This window comes from Macaca fascicularis, chromosome 2 (assembly GCF_037993035.2).
Source record: "Macaca fascicularis isolate 582-1 chromosome 2, T2T-MFA8v1.1".
Classification (NCBI taxonomy): domain Eukaryota; kingdom Metazoa; phylum Chordata; class Mammalia; order Primates; family Cercopithecidae; genus Macaca; species Macaca fascicularis.
This window is the reverse complement of record NC_088376.1, coordinates 190229601-190249249: the sequence shown is the minus strand read 5'-3', so window position 1 is coordinate 190249249 and position 19649 is coordinate 190229601. Positions and strand designations below refer to the sequence as shown.

At 36.1% G+C, this 19649-nt stretch overlaps 1 long non-coding RNA gene across 1 annotated transcript in view; it reads right to left on the bottom strand.

Moving 5' to 3' along the window:
- The window catches only part of LOC135969546 (uncharacterized), a 71814-nt gene that overhangs the window by 35060 nt on the left and 17105 nt on the right, over window positions 1-19649 (bottom strand). Inside the window, exon 2 of the long non-coding RNA XR_010584809.1 lies at window positions 5205-5262. This is a non-coding gene — a long non-coding RNA (uncharacterized lncRNA). The remainder of the gene's footprint in view (window positions 1-5204; window positions 5263-19649) is intronic.

Genomic DNA, 19649 nt, shown 5'->3' with positions numbered 1-19649 from the left:
GTCTCCTGAACTCAGTGTTCTGAAGCAGGGGAATTAGGGGAGAGAATTCGTTCCTCTTTCTCGTGGCCTGCCACCCAAATCCACAGAGGTTGAGCAATCTCTTGCCTAGGTACTTGGTTAGGGTACAGATGAGAGGCAGCAGCCTAGAGAGCCATGGTACTGTCAGCCGAGCATGGGGATGGTCACCTCCATTCCCCGCTCTGAGACTGTAGGGAGAGAGAGAGGGGATACCTGTCCCCAACTTTGGCTGTAGTTTCTCTCATTGTTAAATATCCAGATTTCCTTGCTACACTCAAGTGGATTCTGGTTTACTTATGCTTTCCTGAGGCCCAAAAATCTATGTAAATGATTTTCATGTGCAGTCACATTTGAGAGTGAGATATTACACTTGTGAATTTGAGGACTAGAGGCTACTACAAAGGCAAATTTTGAATACGTGTGAGTTCTCATGTGATATTAAATTGGCATCATAGATGAGAGTTTTTTTCTGAGTGAGAACAGATTTTAGCTTAGATCAGTCTTTTAGAAAATGTAAAATTCTTCACGCTTTACTCCTTAGAAGAGACTGAAAATTGGAAGAAGGGGGCAAGAGATCAATTTAGGATTTGGCATCAGAGGAGTTCCTCAGAAATGAAGTCACATAAAGACTCCTTAGAAGCAAAGTCATCTTATAACAAGAGAGAAATATTAGCAAACATTTGCTCCACAACACAGAAGAAAATGGATCTGTTTACGTAAACTGTTTAAAAATAAATTTATATATTATTATATCTGTACAAAGCTGGATTATTTTTAACGCTAGCAAAGGAGAAAAACGTTAAATTTTTTACACAATTTTCTAATTGTCTCAGCATCATTATCTATAATTTCTTAAGTTGTTCAATAATTTAAAAAAGAAAATGTATGCAAAATATTTCAATGTTTTTAACAAAGAGAACAATTTTTTTAAGTTCTTAAGCTTATTTGAAGATAATTGTAATTGTGATCACCTCCTAAAATAGCACCAAGGAACCTGTAAACATAGAGGAGTTATACATATATATATAAATATATGTTAGATATGTTAGATAGATAAGTTTTTTATATATGTGTATATATATATGCAATCTCTACTCCAGTTCTTTTCCACAGCTCTCAAGGTCATCTGTAACAATAACAAAACATCTAAATAAAGGGCATCTAAAACAAGTAATATGATCCTGTTACTACCTTACTAGATTTTAGTGGTTGTCTAATGTCTTCAACAAAAAATGTCAATTTCTTAGCATGACATAGGGACTTTAAAATTTGGGTGCTTCATTTTTTTCTATCTCTTCTGCCATCCAGTCTTTATAGTTTCTAAATATCCAGGTTTTCTGGTTTTCAGAACTGCTTGCTTTCATGTAAGCTGGCTTCTGCCTTCACCTAAATAAATGCTTCTCTGTTCTTTGAGGCTATGTTTAAATATTGCATCTTTTTGTCTGTTTTAGATTTCACGAGATCTTCCTTCAACACACACACACACACACACACACACACAGAAAATGGGAGAGGGAAAAAGAGACAATCATAGCTGCAAGGTAAAAAGAAGCTAGAACAAGTGCCTGGAATATACCTTACAATCTTGGTTTTGCAACTATTTCATCTGTGACTACTAAAATGTTGCTTTATCCTCTGCCTTGGTTATTTAACTGATTAAGTAAGAAAGATGGACCAGATGATTTTAAAATTCCATTATATTTCTTACGGTCATCTCCTTCTATGGACTTAAGAGTGAGGAGGGAAATAAATGAAAGTGAAGACAACATGGAATAAAATAGCAGAACACAGTCTCAGACCTTTGCCTCTCTTAAGAGTCCAGAGATAGAGGAGAGATAATGTAAATGTATGTGCACAAGTAGAGGATATGTTGAAAAATGGAAAATTATTGCACAGGAATAAACCTTACTTCTCTCATTAAAAAAATGTTAATGCTTTAAAAAAAGAGAGCAAGAAATGGCAGCACATAATGAACAATCTTGAGAGTGAAAGGTAGTGGGAATAAAAAAATTGGACATGATTTGAACAGTTACAATTTATTTGTTTATTAAATATTTACTGAGCCTCTACCAAGTAGGGTTTTGTATCTTAGGAACAGGGACTAAAATAGTGAAGAAATATAAACAAGACAACCTTGAATTTTGCCCTTATAAAGTATCATTAAGATTGTCAAGATGTACTGTTGGTTTTACAGCATGAATTTCTGGAAGGCCCCAATTGGTTTAAAGTATAATTTGTTTCAACAAAGCTCAGCAGCTGGCTACTGGAGAGAAAGAGGCTGTTGGTGCCTCTTAAGGGTTTGGTGAGGAGACAGATCAGAGATGAGGAATCTTAGGGTGGTTGTGAATTTTATTTAAAATATGGTTCTAGTTAGTTGGGAAGACAAATGAAGGATGAATATTAGAATTCAGAGACCAGGTCAAGATGAGGATGAGAAGTGAATATTCTCTAATTATGATATTCAGTTACAAATGACTCAAATTTATGATTTTAAGCAAGCTAGCCATAACAGAAACACATAATGCACAAGGCAAGATGCCAACATTCAGAAAGCAATGATATTACAACTAAATGAAAATTATTAAATCCAGTTGTACACTTGATTACCCTTGAGTGGCTTCAATTGATTTGGGTAAGACTCACATACGAGGAAATGTGAGATTTTTTATCCTGCATTTTTGGCTCAGTTCATAGTCCTCACACAAACACGACAATGCAAGTCTGAGGAATTAGACAGCTTTGCATGAGATACTTTTTGAGTTGTTGTGGTTTGCTGAGAAAAAACGAAACAAAATAATTTGGGAATATAATAGAAATGGGGTAACTTAAAGAATATTGTAGATGAAGATGCATCTTCACACATTTAATCTCTTGAATATCGGTTGTTAAGTAATTTGATCTTTTACATGATTTTAAGAAAGATCTAGTGTAGCAGAATCCCAAGGATTTATCATTACATTTAAAATACATGAGTGGACAACTGTATATGAATTCATTATTGGATTTTATCCTGAGAGATAGATACCGTCATGTCACCTAAGACAATGATTCACTAAAAAAAAAGGAAAGAAAAAGAAAGGATAAAACACTTGATTAGATTTTGCTAAAGGAAATTATTTTAGTGAAACATGATTAAATATAACACAAAAAATCATACAGGCCATGCGCGGTGGCTCACGCCTGTAATCCCAGCACTTTGGGAGGCCGAGGCGGGGGGATCACAAGGTCAGGAGATCGAGACCACGGTGAAACCCCGTCTCTACTAAAAATACAAAAAAAATAGCCTAAAAATACAAAAAATTAGCCGGGCGTGGTGGCGGCGCCTGTGGTCCCAGCTACTCGGGAGGCTGAGGCAGGAGAATGGCGGGAACCCGGGAGGCGGAGCTTGCAGTGAGCCGAGATGGCGCCACTCACTCCAGCCTAGGGGACAGAGAGAGACTCCGTCTCAAAAAAAACAAAAAAACAAAACAAAAAAAACCAAAACATACAAATCCTATATTCTTTGCACTTCTTTAAATATCATCACTATATATTTCATCAATACTATATATTTGTTATTCTATAAATTCCTACTAAATGTAATTACCATATTTCTCATTTTCTTAAAACTGTTACTTGAGATCAAGTTGAAACATCAACCTGCTTGGTTAAAACTAGGCCAAGTGTTATTGTCAACAGAAAATAATTTGATGATTTCTCCTGAAATAATGACAAGCTTTCATGTATGCAGGGCAGCACTGTAGGTAGGCTATCCCATATGTGTATTCAACTAAATGGGAAAATAGAGACAATATCTAATTAGTCATGACAAGAGTGACGGATACACATGGCTTGGGATCCATGTCTGTGTTTCAAACAGTGGCTTTACCAGTGACTTGAATTGGGGACACAGACTCTTCAAATGGCAGTAAATCCTGTTGGAACACAAGTTGGGCTACTGAAAATTATGAAATTATTTTGGGTTGCATGCAATAAAATTTCTTGAAGATATTCTTCTAGCAAATTCATTTTTTATTCTTAAATCTATTAAAGGTAAAACTAAAATATAAAGGGAAATCTGTACCTGTTTTTACATACATTTTTTATTGATTAATACCTCTTTGTAGTTCAGTTGTTAAACATTTACACCGATGGTCTGATATTTAAGGAACTTTCATATACCTGAATGTGTTTTTTGTCACAGCCTGGAGATGACAAAGCATTGCTGTTATGCAGCTGCAGATTAATTCTTGGATGGATTTTTCTGCTTCACTACCTCTTTTGTAGGTGCCAAAAATAAGTGCTGATTGTGCCAAGTTGTGTCTTTATCACCTGTCAAAGATCTTGGTGCCCTGTCATATGGCATCTAAGGTAAGTATGCATTTACTCTTGCTTCTGCCTTTCTTGTTGCGCTGTATTCAGAAAGCTTTCCTTTCTTTCATTAGCCTTTGTCGTCTGTTGTATGAAATAAACCTGAAGTCTTCACATGGTGATATTTTCATTTTTTCTCATTTGCCTTTCACATGTGGTGACATTTTAAGACCACCTAAAATTTTGAGACTAAAAAATTAAGTCTACCTTATTTTCACGGCCACTTAGCCATCTTTTGCTTTCAAGTTCATCAAACCATAACTAAAGGAATAAATAGAGAAGAGAGAAAGCAAATTCTGGAAGAGCTCCGGAGAGTTTTCCGCCCAAATCTCTAAGAGACAATGCTGATCACTGCTGTGAATCACATTCTAGAGTATCCTGACTCAATGCAACTGGTAAATATTAAGTATATGCTTTTGTAGATTAAATCTTAGTTTCCGTTCCAACACTACTTAATCATTTGGATTGGCTTGTTTGGTAAAATAACTAAATAAATAAAACACAACTCTATATGCAAAGATAAACCCCTCAGGATCAGTTGTGGTTTTCTTTTTTAGGGACAGATTTGAAGATATTTTCTTTGCATTTATATTTGCAAATGGCATGAAAATATAGATACATTTTATAGTAAAATTTTAGAGAAATACATCAGCCTTTTGCAATTATTTTCTGTATCCACAGCACTAAAATATATGCTGTATGACACCTATGGCTTTCCAATATTCTGGAGTTTAAATACAAGAATTCTGAAGAATAAAAATCATGATTTTTGCAGTAAAGCTAAGTCATTTCGATTATACAATCTAAACAGGGATAAAAATAAATAGTATACTTACTGAGGTTTCTTCTACTTTTTCAGATCATTAACTTTTAATTATCCAAAATGTTCAGTCACTATAAAGGAATTAAAATATATTTTATGTCTGAGTAATCGGTAATATAAATGTACTGCATTAAAATTCAGTACATGAGATTAAATACATTCATTTTTCTCCATTAGGTCAGATTTCATTTTTCCTATTATTCATAAGGAAATAAAATATTGACATATTATTTTTGCTTCTATTTGTAAACATTTTAATTCGATATACTTTTTATGAAGAATAGATTTAAAATATTACAATCTAGTCTTCAGATTTCAAATATTACAATCTAGTCTTCATAAAAAAGTTTTTTGCAAAACTCATCTGTCACTGAGAAGGTAATTATGTATTAGGAGTGAAAAAGTAGAACTGATGCCAATGCTTACCTGATTTTGATGAATACACTTTGAAGGTTTGCTCTCCTTACTCTACGAAACACTGACAAAAATGGAAGACTTGCATAATGCCCTGTAGAGAAGACTGCCAGAGAATGTGCCCGGCCAAGAGATTTCACTTGGCATGTGCCAGTGACTGGGATATACACCCAGTGCTTTTGCTACATATATTGAAATTAGGATAATGAACTATGAACTACAGAAAGTACAGGCATATACTGATTTTAAAAAATCTATTCATAAATGTAGATGTATGCATGTATGCACATATCTGTGTATTTTGCAATTTTGTTGTATAAATATTGTATTTTTGTATATTTAGTAATAATCACAATTATTTTTTCTAATTGAGTCCCTTTCATCGTTTTGTGGTATGAAATGCAAACGAGAGAAGTGAGAAACAAATCCAAATCTGGATTCTGCTCTCTGGGAGATGTTTTCCAAAGGCTGGCTCCACTTATTGGGTGGTTCTTTTTATTCATCTCTGTCACCTTTGGTAACTGTAGATCTTTCTCCTTATTACCTTTGGGGGCAAAGGTTGTTTTTAAAGGGTTTGGACACTAAAATATTTTTTAGTCCAGGTTGTGGTTTCTTTGGAAATAAAACTTCCTCAAAACTTAGAAGACTTTTATTTCCTGCCTGCCAGTTTTATGTGTCAGTAACCACATCCAAAGTTTTCTAGACAAAATCCTTTTTTTTCTTTCTTTTTTTTTGGGGGGGGGACAGAGTCTTACTCTGTTGCCCAGGCTGAAGTGCAGTGGTGCGATCTCAGCTCACTACAACCTCCGCCACCTCCTGGACTGAAATGATTCTCCTGCCTCAGCCTCCCGAGTAGTAGAGACATAGTTTCACTATATTTGCCAGGCTGATTTCAAATTCCTGACTTGAAGTGATCTGCCGCCTAGGCCTCCCAAAGTGCTGGGATTACAGGTGTAAGCCACCAGGCCCAGCCTAGACATAATTCTTAAACATTCTTTCTTTCGTTCTCATCTTTCATTTCCTTCTCTCTTTTTCTTTCCTCCTTTCTCGCTTCCTTCATTTCTCCCCTTTTAATGGCAGACAATTTAAAGCTATTAGAAAATGTCTTCTTGATTGGGAAGGTCAAACCTGATAATCCGATCTTTGCTGTAAGACTCAGTACTTGGATCAGTTGGCAAATCTTACTGAGCCTTTGGCACTAAGGAAATGTTTTTCAGTTTTATCTACAGCTTGACCTCCAACCATCATCTTTTCCAAACTATAAACTCTTGACCTAACCATAAAAACCAGTAATAATTATCTGAGCTTGTCTTTCTCTTGTAATGCTTTGCTAGATGCAGCCAATAGTAACCAATATACATTCTGATTCTTTCCAGTCACTTCCTCTAAAATCACAGGTCCTTACTTGTCACATGATCTCACTTCTAATGTATCTCAGGCATCCATTTAAGTATTTTTCATGGTGGAGCAGGGGGCTCCAGTCATAAGGCCTACTATAGCTATGTCCTCACCACCATCTGACAACCAATAAATCAATGCTACACATTTAGGTATTCTCATACCAATTTGTGTTTTATGATAGTTAATGCTAGTTGGTAAAATGTCAGTTCCTATATTTCAGTGAATCAACGAAATGGAAGTTAATAGTCACGCATAGAGGGTTTGGTTGGTGGCAGCAAGGGGGCTAAGGGTTTTGTTTCTCATAGCTGTTTTGCTCAGGCTCCTCCCATCCCTCAGAGACTCCGTCTTTTACTCGATTCTGTGCATCTGGCTGACAGATGGGGAACTAAGTCAAGATAATACATGGGAAATTTTTATGGCCTAGGAGTGGGAATTACAAACATTTTTAAACTTTTGCCTGTTTCTGTTGGCTAAAATGCAGGCATATGGCTCTACCTCACTACCAGGAGCTTCCTATGTTTGGGGAAAAAGGAATGGATTGCAGGTACAGTTGGTAAGTCTGTCTCTTTCTTTCTCTCCTTCTCTCTCTCTCTCTGTCTCTGTCTCTGTCTGAGACAAGGTCTCCCTCTGACATCCCAGCTGGAGTACAGTGGCACAATGGTAGCTCACTGCAGCTTTGAACTTCCAGGCTCAAACAATACTCCTGCTTCAGCCCCCAGAGTAGCTGGGACCTCAGGTGCATTCTGCCATGCTTGGTTTATTTTTAAATGTTTTTGTAGAGATGGAGCCTTGCTTTCTTGCCCAGGTTGATCTCGAACTCCTGGCTTCATGCCTTCCTTCTGCCTCTACTTCCAAACTGCTGGAATTATAGGCGTGAGCCACTGCACCCTGCCTAAACTTTCTCTTAATTAGAACTCAGATTATTTGAATATTTCTCTCTTACAAGTCATAGATTTGTGATAAGTTGCTTTTCTTAAAAAGGCAAAGTGTTCCCTTGTCTATACTTTCAATGTTCTATCGTGACAATTTCTTAATCACATAAAACAGATATTGACAAAGTATGCCTCATGGGTTGGCTGGTTATCTTTATAAATAAAGTTTTATTGGAACACAGCATTTCTCATTTGTTTACACATTGTCTGTGGCTTCTATCACCCTACAAAGGCAGTGCTGATTAGTTCCAATAGAAACCTTACTTTTAAAAAAGCTTGTTGACTCCTGACTTATCAAATCTAAAATTAGCTTCGCATACATTTGCTTAAAACAGTGAAAGAAAAAAATGCTATTTTTTCCATACATGATCTTCTTATCGATCTCAAGCCAACCTCAATAATATTTTCTTTAAAGAAGTGAATGATTATTTGCCTTCTTTTTAACTCAACAGCATCATTTTCAATACCTGAGTATTGGAGAATTAAATGCTTCATGTAGGAAATAACATTTAATTAGAAAATCAATGTGATTTTTTCAAACTCCCAGACATGAAATTCCTTTCTATACCTTTTTCCACTTGATCAAGATGCAGTAAAACAGAGGAATAGTTTCAAAATATACATTGCCATATCTCCAAAGAGAAGTGATGCTGCATATTTGGACAATGATATATCTGGAATGTATATCATGGAATAGCCAGTGAATCAAGGGGTTGTATTATAGGAAGATTTAATAATGCCAAGTTGACATTGATTTTTCCTCAATCTCGGTATTATGATGTGTACATAGTATCCTCAATTTATAATCCTGAAAACTGACAGATCAATGTCACCACACAGGTAAGCTGTTATGTGAGAGCTGGGACCAAGACATCTGACATCATATCCATTAACAGTTTTCACTAGCTGCAGCTCTTTTCAGATTATCTAGCCCAAGGGTTTTTAGTTATTTTCCCAAATAGCCTCAACACTTCATGTTGTTGTTTTGCCCTTTGAGAAAATGAAAACTGCCTTAGCATTGAACTAAGTGTTTTCTATGGCGTATCTAATTTACTCCTCAACAATGTTTAACTTGTTCATTAGTATCATCATTATGCTGGTGAAAAAAGAACTCAAAGCAGCTAAGTAACTTGCCTAAACTTACACAGAAAATACAAGTTCTTAGATTTGTTATTTTGATGAGCTATAGTTTTGGTTTTTTGCGTTAATAAGTATTTTGCAGGAAACAAAGGAAGTGTGATGTATTAGATAGGTAGAGAGGAAGGAGACCCAGTAAATAGAGTGATTAGAGAAGCCTCTCTGAAAAGGTGATAGTGATGCTGGCACCAAAATGAATCAATCACGAGAAACTCTTTTTCTTTCACAATAGAAGTAATAGCAAGTGTAATGGTCTTAAAAAGAGGAATAAATGGTGTTTTAAATTTTATTTAGCAATATTCTAGTCATGATTCTTCTGTTAAACACATCTATTAAGTGCTTCATTTCATGTATTTTCTTTTGTGGTTCAAAATTACTAAACTACTCCCTTCTTAGATGTTAAATCACTGGTAAAATTTCTCAGCATTTCCTCTGTCTTTGTCATGCTTTCGAACATCTTAAAGTTATAGTAAAGTTTCTTTCTGATAACTTCAAAATCTTAATGACTAGTGGTTTCATTCTATTGTCTATTTTTCTCTCTAGGCTTTTGACCATCTGTTCCTATATCTTGTCATGCCTGGTGATTTTTAATTGAGTGGTAATCATGGTATGTAAAAAATCATAGCGACTGAATTTCATTACCTTGGTTCAGAGAAAACTTAGTATTCATTTGTTAGGCATGTGGCATATGGATAGATCACCTTGATTCAATTTTAAGACAGATTTTTTCTAAGCTAGTTTCAGGTTTTGGCAGGGACAGCCTACTTCTACTTGGTTTTTACAGATCTACAGGATAGATTTCCAGTGATCTCACCTAAAAGGCTAGTATTTTTCAGGTCTCTTCTTCCAAGTTGGACAGAAGGGTCCATTTCTTGTTACCCTAACACTATAAAATTGTTAAGAGCTCTGTTTAGTTCTTTAGCCTTCATCAACCCTTTTTTTCCTCCTAATTTCTTGTATTTAGTCCTTCATGCAAAGATTAGGAATCAGCAAAGAATTGAGGGGAAAGGCACAACAAATGTTTCTTCATTTTCCTGGGATTCCCTTTACTCCTAAATCAGCTGCTCAATTTCCTGTCGCCATATGTAACCCCGAACTTCTATATTTTTTCTTTGCAATTCTAATGAATCCCTCCAAATATCTATGATGCTGCTTTCTGTTCACTCTCCCTGTCCTGCCCTAGGAATTTGCAAATGTGCAAAGTTGGAAAAAAAAACAAAAAAACAAAAAAAAAAAACAGTGGAAAATGTAAGGTTTTCTTTAATGCATTTTTCTTCTCAAGATCTTCACTTCTCACATCCTGGCTTCTTTGTCTGCTCCAACATTCCCCCAAACTGCTGTTTCCTTGTTTGCTTTAATATTAACCAGCTTTACCAGTTTTTTGGCAGAAGTCTCTCTAACACAAGTTTATCATAGATGGAGGCGGAAGACAGGAAGGTGACTCTGGGTTTGAATTCCCTGTCTAGACTAATAAATATGTTTTCATAGGCATTTAAAAAATCTCTCCCTATAGGTTTTCTTGGCTATGACTGAAGATGACGAAGATAGTTTAAGAGATTATGATTATACACATTTATATACGCACATACACAGACACACACACAGACACAGAATCATGTACCACATAATGACATTTTAGTCAAGGACAGGCCACTTAGTGATGGCAGTCCCATAAAATTATAATGGAGCTGAAAAATTCCTATCAATTAGTGATGCTGTAGTCATCATAATGTAAATACAGTGCATTGCCTTGCCTATGTTTAAATATGTTTAGACAAATACTTAAAATAGTTTTATAATTGGCTACAGTATTTAGTAAAGTAACATACCATACAGGTTTGTAGCCTAGAAGCAATATTTAGATAGATAAATACTTACAATTGTTTTATAATTGCCTATAGTATTTAGTAATGTAACATGCTGTACAGGTTTGCAGTCTAGGAACTATAGGCTATATAGGCAGGTGGATCACCTGATGTCAGGAGTTCGAGACCAGCCTGACCACCGCAGTGAAACCCCAACTCTACAAAAACACAAAATTAGCTGGGCGTGGTGGCACATGCCTGTAATCCCAGTCACTTGGGAGTCTGAGGTAGGAGAATCCCTTGAACCCAGGAGGAGGAGGTTGCAGTGAGCTGAGATAGTGCCATTCCACTCCAGCCTGGGCAAAAAGAGCAAAACTCCATCTCAAATACACACACATACACACACACACCCAAAAAAGAACAACAACAACAACAACAACAAAAACAAAAAACAATATAGCCTAGGTATATAGTAGGCTATATTATCTACGTTAGTGTAACTACACTCTATAATGTTCTCATAATGATAAAATCACCTAATGATGCATTTCTCAGAACATACTCTGTGTGTGTGTGTGTGTGTGTGTGTGTGTGTGTATCCCCTAGCAGCACGCCTAGCATATAATAATCAAGTAGGAAATATTGGTTCTTCTGCCTTTTCTTGTTTTATTCAAAGGTCATATTTTTAACTGTTCATTGATCCATATTGATCAGATCAGTGAAATTTCCATTATATATGTAATAAGGTTTGGATGATAATAGAGAAGAAATAAATATGCAGAAAGTATAGCATGCTTGAATATAGTGCAAGAAATGCATTTTATCACGTATCAGCTCCCTTTCTAAATATTAAATTTTTCATAAATTTTTATTATGATGTGCTTAATATAATTTAACATTTAACAAAGCCAAATAAGTAAATTAGAGAATACATAGTAAAATGACCTATTTTACTTTAGTAAGATATTCAACACCTGGGAAAGAGAAATAATATGCACTGATTGCATGTGGATGTGCTCAAGTCTATATAAAATGGATGAAGTGATGTAAGCTAGATTTTGTGAAAATAGAAATATATTTTAAATCCATTTGTAGTGTTCCTTGCCAAGTATTAAAAAATATTGTAAATGCTTTTGTCATTCACATCAATATGAAGATATTTTTACACTCATTTCTTTAATGAATTCATCATTTTATTTACCATCCTATAAATCCTTTGCAAAGGTAGACATCTATCGTAATTGATACTCCTCTCTTTGTTTACCATTTTTCATTGCGAGTTTCCTTAATTAGTGCTGTGGATTCATTTTCATGGTGGGTGATTACTTATCACTCCACTTTTCCAGGGCTAGCAGGCCAGCAGATCAATGAGAAACTCATTGCCTTGAAAGAGATTAGGTAATAGATTTGTCAGAACCATTTGCTCCAGTCAAGAAATGTGTAAAATAAATAGATTGTTCTCAGAATTCCATTCAAAACTGGAACAATTTAATGATGATATTATTTATTTTCTTTGAAGAGAATGTGAACTAAATATAAATCCAGAAAATAACTTAAAAAGAAATTCAGGGAGTCATAAGCCACAGAGAAATGAAGCAGCTCAGAGAGAGGTCAAAAGTTCATTTTTCCCAATAGACAATAGGTATTAAGTAAAGTGATCATTGGGATTGATCAAATCAGACCAATCACCCTAGATGAGTTTCTCTTATGTCTCCACCCAACCTGGGGTTATTAGCATTGCTGAGAGTTCAGTTAGTTTAATCCAGGAGAAGGAGGCGGTCTGTTATACACACAAGAAGAGCAAATAAGCTCAATAGCAACAGTTTTGACAATTTTGTATTTCTTGAACCAATAAAATTCTAAAGCATTTTTGAGACCAGCACATTTTTCTTTGCCAAAGTAGGAAAATCATTTTTTTAAGAAAAGAAAAAAAGAACCACCAAAATAGTTATAATCATAATTTATGTCAGAAAAATAAGACTTTTTTTGAAATAAAAGAATGAAAAGTATAACTTAAAAGCATTACTTTAAGAAAAATAATAAAAGTGTTGAGAATTCTGCATATGCATGCATACACACACACACACACACAAACACACACATAGAGGTACATTATTTTCACTTAGTGCACCACTGAAACAAGAGCAGAGAATTGCCTTCATTTGAACATTAACTTAACTGTTAGAGAACCTTCCTTGTATGCTCCTCATAGTGCACGTGGTGCTCTCTTTTTATTATTTCATTTAACATTTTTTATCAACCATAAAAGTTTTTTATGTAATATCTTCCAGTTTCTTTACTGAACTCCTTCAAGTTATCACTCTAGTATAACAGTGTATTTTTTTTATTGTTTTGAGATTGAGTATTAATATGTAGCATTTTTTAAATTTGGAAGGTAGTCATGTGTTTGAGAATGGAGAGAAGATGATAAAGTAAGACCTCCTTTCATCTCTTAAGCCTATAAGGTTGTTTTCCAATCCATGGATGATCTGAATAGGCAGTTGGCCCTTTAACCAGTTTCTATGGTTGTATAATACAAGAAGTGCTAATTCAATGCTTACACAAAAAGTTGCTGTGTTTTAGACATGTATTTTGTATTCCAGGAAATTATTCAGCAGAATAACACCCAAATGAAAACATTTATTAGATAAAGCACTGAATTCTAAACCTGCTACAATCTGACAGTCACATAGCATCTATAAAGTGAGGATATGAATTTTTGTTGTTGGAGTATTTGGTGTGTTAAAATATTTGAATTAATGACCAACACTTTTGAATTGAGCCAACAAATATATTAAAAAATGCTCAGCATCACTAATGATCAGGGAAATGCAAATCAAAACTACAATTGTAATACCACCTTATTCCCACAGGAATGACCATAATCAAAAAATCAAAAAATAATAGATGTTGGTGTGTATGTGATGTAAAGGGAACCCTTCTACACTGCTGGTAGAAATGTAAACTAGTATAACACAGTGGAAAACAGTGCAAAAATGTCTTAAAGAACTAAAAGTAGAACTACAATTTGATCCAGCAATCTCCCTACTGGGTGTCTACCCAGAGGAAAAGAAGTCATTATACAAAAAGATGCTTATACACGTATTTTTATAGCAGCATAACTCGGAATTGCAAAATGTGGAACCAGCCCAAATGCCCATCAATCAACTAACGGATAAAGGAACTGTGAGATATATATATATATATATATATATACACACACACACACACGTGTGTGTGTGTGTGTATCTCACAGTTACATATATCATATATTTTGCATATATAATATATATGATGTAATATACTACTCAGCCATAAAGAGGAATGAATTAATGGCATTTGCAGCAATGCCAAATAAACGGGATTGGAGATTATTATTCTAAGTGAAGTAACTCGGAAATGGAAAACCAAACATCATATGTTCTCATTCATAACTGGAAGCTAAGCTATGAGGATGCAAAGGCATAAGAATGTTATAATGGTCTTTGAGGATTCAGGGGGAAAGGGTAGCAAAGGGGTGAGGGATGAAGAACTAAAAATTGGGTTCAGGGTATACTGCTCAGATGATGTGTGCACCGAAATCTCACAAATCATAAGTAAAGAAGTTACTCATGTAACCAAATACCACCTGTTCCCCAAAAACCTATGTGAATTAAAAAAATAACAACAACAACAAATTGATACTTTTATGTAAAATTCCGGATTCCAAATTTGTTTGCAAAATCCAAAGCGTTGGGCCACACTGGACCTCCAATACCCCATGGCAACAACTGGAGTAGTGGCAGCAGCTGACCCTGTGGTCAAAGCTTCAGTCTCTAGTCTCACAGCCCCCAGCAGCCTGATGGTTCCTTTCCACAGGCTTCATCCCTGAGCACCAGGGATTTGCCTGAGTGGGAAGGCATCCCGCTGTGTACATTTCCTGGGCCTGGTCTTGGCAGTATCTAGAGTTATGGCAAGTGAGTCCACTCCAGCAAGTAAGGTTTTCTTCTTTATGTTTCTGCTTCCCACTGAATCCCTATCACTCAGGATAGCTTGACTCAGAGCATGTAGTCAATATATGTGTCGTGAATGAGTAAATGGGGCAGGTAAGAGTGTGGGGCCTGGAAGCAAGATGAAATAGCTTCTCCCTCTCTTGTTCTGGAGCTCTCTGTTCTCAGTCCTTGCAGTTATGGTCCCTGTAGTCAGATTTTGCTCTCTTAGGCCTATCTCTCTTGCCCTCATCCCCATAAATGGACTCTAAGGAGTTCAAGAATCCTTCACTCTGGGCTAGGGAGGAAACCTGGGACAGGGCCAACATAGAGTTTGAGGCCTGCTAGTCCTGTCCTGTGGCCCTGTTTACCCCTCGTAGGCAGGACCCTGATCATTCCTGGAGCTGCAATCTACTGACAACAGGGAAATACCTACTTGTGCCAAATGGCTGAGCAAACTCAAGGCGATGGCAGGGAGCAGGTGGGAAGTGCCCAGTGGCAAGGGCTGAATGGGTGGTCAGCAAAGATGGGTGTTCCTTGGCCTCGGAGCTCCCTAGACAATTTGCTTAACCTCTCTGTGCCTCTGTTAATTCATCAATAAAATAGGAATAGGCTTAGTGAACTGATACATATCAAACAATGAACACGATTCTTGGCATACAGTAAATGTCCCACTGATGCTGGTAAATACTACAAGGGCTAAAGAAGATCAAAGCTGCCTGACACTGTGCACAGACTCCAAGGCCGACAGCGTCCCTATCCCCCTAGTTTATGAGGAGGTAGGCCTAGCCCTTCAGCCCCATGGCACCCTGAAGAAAAGGTCTTGTGGCTCTAGAGTTTGTTGACTCAGTAGGGAAAGGTGTGACAAGAGAACAGGTGTGGGCAGGAAACAGTCAGAGAGGAACCCCATCAGGATATCTGAAGCAGAAAGGACAGAGTTGGGACATGTGTCTCCTTCTGCCCAGGAGCAGGGCAGAATCTGCATAGAATATTAACAAAAACTGATTAAAAAACATTTTTAAAATTGTGACAATAAAGCTACATTTTCTGACATAGATAAGATCATGTCTGAAACCCAAAACAACCATATAAGTAAACACTTGGACTAAAGACAAAATGGTAGAGAAATATAGAGAGAAAGTATTTTCAAATATTCCAACTTGATTTTAAGAAGAATTTAAAAAAACTTATTCTAAAATTTATGTATAAGAACAAAGAGTCATAAGTAGCTTCATCGATTTCCAAAAATAAAAATTAAAAAGCCAAAATACTTGCTGGGCACGGTGGCTCACACCTGTAATTCCAGCACTTTGGGAGGCCAAGGCAGGCGGATCACAAGGTCAGGAGACGGAGACCATCCTGGCCAATATGGAGAAACCCCGCCTCTACTAAAATATAAAAAATTAGGTGGGCATGGTGGTACGTGCCTGTAGTCCCAGTTACTTGGGAGGCTGAGAAAGGGATATCGCTTGAACCTGGGAGGTGGAGGTTGCAGTGAGCTGAGATTGCACCACTGCACTCCAGCCTGGTGACAGAGCAAGACTCTGTTTAAAAAAAAAAAAAAAAAGCCAAAGAGTTATTATACATCTTATCAGATATTTATAAAACACACTATATGCATCATTTTAAAACAATGCAATACTGTTCTAGTGATAGATAAATGTACACATGAAGCAAAGTGAAGAGTTCAGAATTCGAGTGCTGTGTAAGTAGGAACACAGGGTGCAATTGCCTCTCATTTGGGAATAGATGTAGTGTTTTGCATGTGGCGTGGGGCAATACTAATACAGTGATTGGAACAAAAGAGAGCTAATTTCTTAAATAAAACAAGGTGATCTATGATGGATTAAGTAAAAATAAAGCTATCACTTTTTAAGAAGGGCATAGAGAATAATATTTGGGTGCATTTGTGTTAGAGAAACGTTTCTGTAACAATATCCAAGAACACAAACCATATTTAAAAACCACTGGATTTTGTGGCATCAAAAATAGTTCATTTTTGAATCACCAAATATCAACCTTTCATAAATATCACTGTAAAATACTTTTGTATGAATTGAGCACACTAGGTATTAATATCTATCATACTAAAAGAATTTGTAACATAGACGATGACAGAATTCAAAAACAGGAAACACATTAGAAAAATTGTTAAAGGTTTGACTAAGTAACATACAGAAGAAAAACTCTAAATGGATAATAGATATTTGGAGAAATTCTCATAAGTAAGGAAAACAATGCAATTGAGACAACAATGAGTGTGTGCTTTAAGTTCAAATTAGCAAAACTCTTATTGTTGGTGAAAATGTAGCAAAAAGTACTTGATTTTGATACCATTTAAATTAGAATGATCATTCTGGAGAAACCTGTAATCCTTGATGAGTTTAAAATTCATATAGACCAAACTTTGAAAATTCTACTCTTCATAAATTGTCATGGAGTACATAAAATAAGCTTTTTAAGGACATTTTTTGCAGTGTTGATTGTGGCATCAGGGATCTGAAGACAACTTAGGTAGCCATCACTGAAAATATGAATATGTAAACTGTAGTGGATCCATACCGTGGTATATATTATGGCAGTGTACATACAGCAACAGGGACACTCTTTATCTTCAAGGCCAATAGATGTGGTTAAGAGAATATAGTCTATAGCACAATAACATTTATTTAAATTTACAAATTTCTAACAGTGTTGTGTATTTTACAGACATACGTATAGATCATTGTGTTTCTTGTTTACTTTCAGATCCATTCTCCAGTCTTCACCTTTAGCCTGCATTTCTATGCTTCTCTTGCTAGCTAGTTTCTGATTAGGTGTGACTGATGAAAGATCTGGTTAGAGGTGGTGAGAAAGACAAAAGAATCAAAGTATTATGTCTCTCCTCTCCTCCCTTTACCTCTTCTCCCTCCCCTCCCCCACTACTTTCTCTTTCCCTCCACCTTCCTCCTCTTTCTCTCTTCTCCTCTCCTCTCCTCTCTTCTTTTTGTGGATTTTTTTTTTTTTAACAGTTGCCACATATTCTCCATTGTTTCAGGTTTTTACCAGACATGTGCTATTTCTGGGACTCTAACTCTTACAGAGCAGTTCCTGACATGGTTCTAGAACCTGCAAGGTTTCCCTGATGTTTGGTGAATATCACTCTTCTCCGGTGTCCTTCCGGCCCATTAGGTTTTTGTGATCTCTTGCTGTGTTCTTTCCTTGTTTCCTTCTGCTAATCTCTGGTTAGCTTCACCATCTTGTTTGTCTTCTTCACTTTTTTTTTTTAACTACTGGTTTAACAAACTGTATGTTTAATTTCTTACTTGAAATACTAGAGCTGTTTCTCTCTTGTGATTGGAATCTAACTGATATAGTGTCAGATATTGGCAGCATCCCAGGCAATAGACACTAAAATGGGATACTGAGATTGGGAAGCTGATCTGCTTAACCTTTAATACAGTGATAACTTCTTTGCAGATGGAAACTGAAATCATGGTAATCTGTGACAAGCAGAAGCATTATGAGCATAGGTGCTTGAGGTGAAACACTGGTGGAAAGCAAGTGTTTGGAAGGTTAAGTAATGGCTGCACATATTCATCACGGTAACTGTGAAGCCTACGCATATTCGTCATGGTAACTGTGATGCCTACAACAGACTGTAGCTGTTTCTGATTGTGATCAATGTTTATGAAAAAAAGGAGAAGTGTGGGGCTATGTTATCTTGCCTGCTCTCTGTCATAATACAGCATTCGGTGACTTTAATTATCAGCACATTCCATGGAATGTCACACAGGTCATTTATATTGATAATATACAGTTTGTTCCTGAGGAGCATCAACGAGCAAGCTCCCCAGGTGTCTTAAGAAGACACATAGCATCAGAGGTAAAGAGAAAAACACCACGAACTTCTAGCTCCCTGCCACTTAAAGTAACGTGTCTGAACGTCTAGGAAGCTGGGACATGTTGAGATACACTCTCCAGAATGATACATCACTTTCAATTTTGGAGGTAAAATATGACATACTTGGTGTGCTGATCCAAGGAATTTACTGAATAAGTGAAGTCTTCCTGCTGTTCCCTAACTCTGCTTGCTTTGGCATCTGTTGTTTGTTGGGTTTATCATTGATAAAGTAATTTCATTATATAAAATTTCCTCTGCTTGAAACACTAGAGGGACTTCTATTTTCTTGAATAGCCACTGATATCTATATAATACATATGCAAAGACATACTCCGTACAAATTATAGTGAGTTGTTTCATAGAGATAAAGACTACAGAGAGTATTAAGGTAGAAGAGGCAGCTATAAAACAATATAAAAATGGAACCTGGGGTTCACTATAATTGAAAGAATGGAATTAACTCTAATCATATTAAACAGAAAACAAATATACATGAAACTACGATTATGTGACCTATTAAAGTTAAAAATGTGTTCTTAGTGGCTAAATTAGGACTGAAATCCTCATCTCTTGACTTGAAAGCTGTTTTAATGATGCTTGCTCCCATTTCATACTTGTTTTCATGTTTTAATTCTTATTCTGCTATTGTTGAGCGCTTCTTTCAAAGGAAAAAAATAGAATATATTAAAATGCATACTGGAAAGCAAAGAATCTTGAGGGTGGAAGTTGTACACTTAAAGGAGGATAGTTATTATAAGAATTTCCATTAAAAACAAAGTGCTAGATTTTTCACCCAAAGCTCTGTGGTTCACTTTTCTGTCTTTGGGAATTTCACAAACAACTTATGAAGTTCTAGCCAAACCTTTGAGGTTTGTCTTTCCATAAGTGTATGGAACAAGCCAAGAGCTGTAAGTGTAG